Genomic DNA, 4,395 nt, shown 5'->3' with positions numbered 1-4,395 from the left:
TCTTATATTATCAAATGCTTTTTTAAGATCAAAAAATATCGCAATTGAGTGTTGAGAATTGATAAATGAATATTGGGTTTCAGCCTCCAGTGTAACCAGATGGTCCATTGTGGATCGGCCTTTACGGAAACCGGATTGGAAAGATTGTAAAAGATTATTGCTCTCTATTTTCCGTGTGTTTAGTATATGTTTTAATAGTCGAAATCGACGAGCAGTTTCTTGTCTTTTTAGTCTTGTATTAGGATTTTATGTCAGTCGTTTGTCGAGATGTAGTCCAACTTAAATTTAAAAATTAGTATTAGGAAAAATTCAACAATATAAATAAACAGTTGAACTTTTAAAAAATCAAACATTAAAAAAAAATTGATTTCTTTTACATGACCAGTAATCTAAGTAATGATATAATTTTTTTAGGTTAAAAGTTCATTTATAAGTAAAAAAAGTATAGAAAAAAATATTTATTTATTTTAAAAGTGATAAAAAAAAATATTTACAAACAAAAAATATTATACGTATTTCTACTATTAATTAAATTATTTTTCCAGAATTAAATGATTTATACAATATATATTATTCGAACAAAATATTAATGGGATTTTTTCAAGCATATAATTATACAATACTCACTCACAACCTCCCCCCCGGTTATTTGTATCGCCCGTTAGCCAATGGGTGGCACTCACAAAAAATAGGCGTGGGAGTGACGAACCCACCCTATGAAAACCACGTTAAGAAACGTGCAAATGTATTTGCTAAGTACATGCCTTGGACCTCCACGGTCTGTCGCGCCAATAGTAATAATAATGATAACAAAATATTAATGATTTATACAACATATATTATTCCAACAAAATATTAATGATTTATACAATATATATTATTCCGACAAAATATTAATGATTTATGCAATATATATCATTCCAACAAAATATAGATGACTTATACAATATATATATTATTCCAACAAAATATTAATCATTTATAATGAGGTGTAGATAGTTGACCGTATATTAATGATTGGAGAAGTTTACGAAACGTCGGCATAAAATAAATAAATATGGTTTTGTTTATTTATGTTGTTCTTTGCTGACCGCACCCCCCCCCCGACAAACTTTTCCAATCATTAATCATTTATACAATATATATTATTCTGACAAAATATTAAGTATTTATACAATATATATCATTCCAATAAAATATTAATTATTTATACAATACATATCAATCCAACAAAATATATTATGAACACTTCCATAAGAATCAGATTAAACGTTCCTTACTAATAAATAGTTTTTTCTGTCATTTTTTGTACCTTTTTACCACTTCCCGGACAGCAAAATATATTTCAAGGTTGTAATACACCAATAGATTTGTTATTTTAATGTAGATTGTGTAAAATATATTGTCAATTGTATTAAACGAGTTTAAATTTTCAATAAATTATAAAAGCCAAAAGACGCTTCCAGTGAAGTTCGACCAAATTTTTTTTTTTTTTTTTAAAATAAAGTAAGTTTCGTTTTTAAGGAATTTTAAAACCATTAAATATACATTGTAAATAGAAAATTTTGTAGTAAATTACACAGAGGATGATTTAATTTTTTGTACCAACAATAAATAGAATAGGACTGACATCAAATTTATTTGTCGTACTAACAAAAAGTTTGTTTTAAGATTTCAATTCATAATGGGTTAAGCACAGATTTAATTTTGTACATGAGGCAATATTTGTAGACAGAAAGATTTAAACTATCTATTTAGTAATGTATTAATAATAAATAACTTCCTTGCACAACCGTTGGTCTAGTAGTAGAACCTCCTTACAGATTTAATTAATTTTTTTTTTAATTTGTAAATAATTAAAATTTATATTTTACCAAGGAGCTAAATGTTACTTGCTTCAAACCTCTTTTTTATTGTAAAGATTTTTTCCAATTATTATTAAACAATAAAGTGTAGATAGTTAAATAGTTGAAGTGAATTAATAAGTGGAGGGGGGGAGTCAGCAAATAAAGAAATATTATTTATTCATGCCGACATTTCGATCTGAATATCAAATCATCAGAGATTCTAGCAGTTTAGACATGAATCTCTGCCTATGCTTCCTAATGAAGACCTGAAATTCAGGGTCGAAACGTAGGCAGGAATAAATATTTTTTTGTTTATTTGTGTTTTTTTGCTGATCACCCCCAGACCGTATTCTCCACTTATTGATCTACGATCAATTATCCAGACCTCATTATTTAAATTTTAAAAAGTATCCACGATATGAATCATTACTAATTTAAATTTCTTGCCTAACTTCCATACCGAAAACTAATTTTTTAAATTAAAATTTTAGAATCTTAATTTTTTTTTTATCATAAGAAATTTATGCATTTAAAATCAGATTATCGATTTTTTCAGAAGAAATAAAGCTTAAGAGAAAATGTGTATATATTTTTGTGTTCTTTTTATATTATCCTATACTTGAAGGAACCTTCCGTATACAGGACATACTAATCTTCCGGGGTGTCCGTTAAATAGAAGTGTGTCCCGTTTCACTGTAGTATATTATATTCGAGACATGTATCTGTAAAAAATAAATAGCAAAGCCTTTAGTAGTAACCGTCAGCCTCCATGAAGGGGACTTGGGAGCACAGACTGCTTATAAAACCGTTACAAATGCTCTGTGGACTATTGCTTCCTATAATTATCCAGTTTGTTCTGTTTGTCTTGGGGGGAGGGGTGAGTGGGCGTGTCCTGGAGTGGTGGTGGGGGGCTGCTCCCCTCCCACCCCTCCCTCCTCTTTACTGGCACAATGTGCCACCTACCACTATCACATGTGTTCTTTATGTCATATAAGAATATTCATATCGCTCATAAATAATTTATAACTTCTTTAACTAGAAATGTGTTTTATTTTCATGACATATTTTTTTTTTTTCGGTTCCTACATATGTATGGGGATGAATACATCAGTGAATTTCAGTTATGGACGAACTGAATTATCTCTGGTCAGGGGTGGGGGCAAATAAAAAAAGAAGATAACATGTGTGCATTTAATTAATAAATTTGTATTGTTTTTTAATTTAAATTTAAAAATTAAGTGCAGGGCTGTTCGGATAATAGAAAGTATTAGAAAAAATGGTGTAAAAAAAAATTCAACTAATTAAATATCCATAATTATTTTTATTTTTATTTTTTTTACATATTTTATTGAAAATTTGATAGTGATCAATATCATATATAAATATCATATAATATTTATGATTCTGTAAAACTGATTTAATTAGTAGTAGAAATATGTATAATATAAATTTAGTTGATGAACTCTCGCACACTATTGTAATCATCCTGAAAACCGAAAGTGGAAGTTTATACAGTTTAGATATTGGGTAATTTATTTATGTGTTCAGAATATAGGTTGTAAAATAAGTTCGTAGCGTTTTTTCAATATTTCAATTTAATCCTCTCTGTGCTTATAAAATTATGTTTACTTGGTCGATAATGTTTACATATACTAAAAAAGGATAGTTAAGGTGCTTTTTTTATGCATCAGTTTCAACAGAGATTCCTTATCTTTAAGAGGTATTTTGCTTGCTCAAAGTGGAAGAGAAAAAAAAGTTTCGTCATTTAATGATTTTTTTATTTCCGTAAAAGAAAATCCGCTGCAAAGATGGTTAATATAATTTGCAGTGTGTATGGCGATGATGAAAGCAAGGAGAAAGCACAATCCGTAAGTGGCTTGCTCGGTTCAGAACCTGTAATTTTGACTTGGAAGATGCAAAGCGCTCGTGTCGTCCTTCAACTGTTGATGACCAAATTCAAGCATTGGTCACAGACAACCCTCACTCAACGACACGGGACATCGCAGAAACGCTTAACATATCTCATGCAAGTGTCATCGTGGGTCTGTGGTATCCCACAGTTTCTCGAAGTGATAATGGGTCCCTCACAATTCGACGGAAAACAATTTATTGGACCGCATATTCATCAGAGATTTTTTAGAAATTAGTGGAGTTATGCCGGGATGTGACCCTCCACCCACCCTATTCGCCAGATCTTCCCCCAACAGATTTTCACTTCTTTCGGGCCCTTCAAAACTCTCTTAACGGGAAACACTTTAATTTATTTATCACTCGAGGACTGCAAAACGCACACAGAGAAGTCCATTGCATAAAAATGTGAGGAGTTCTAGGAGGACGGAATTAAAAAATTATCTGAAAGATGGCAATATGTAATAGAGATCAAAATAAAATATAAATGAGGTGTAGATAGTTGATAGTAGGTCTTCATCAGGGCTATAGAACAAAAGAGGATTTTGTATAATTCTAAATTTGTTTGTATACTATTCCTTTTCAATTGTATGTTGCTCTAAATGTTGTTGTTATCTCTTTTGTTCTATAGCCCTGATGA

The 4,395-nt window shown here is 30.1% G+C and overlaps 1 protein-coding gene across 1 annotated transcript in view; it reads left to right on the top strand.

Annotated features, from left to right (window-relative positions):
- The window catches only part of LOC106683513 (homeobox protein HMX3), an 82,854-nt gene that overhangs the window by 48,002 nt on the left and 30,457 nt on the right, over positions 1 to 4,395 (top strand). The window lies entirely within an intron of this gene.

This window comes from Halyomorpha halys, unplaced genomic scaffold (assembly GCF_000696795.3).
Source record: "Halyomorpha halys isolate HHAL.00 unplaced genomic scaffold, Hhal_1.1 Scaffold492.1, whole genome shotgun sequence".
NCBI lineage: Eukaryota > Metazoa > Arthropoda > Insecta > Hemiptera > Pentatomidae > Halyomorpha > Halyomorpha halys.
The sequence above is the reverse complement of the archived record's forward strand: the minus strand, read 5'-3'. Positions and strand labels throughout refer to the sequence as shown.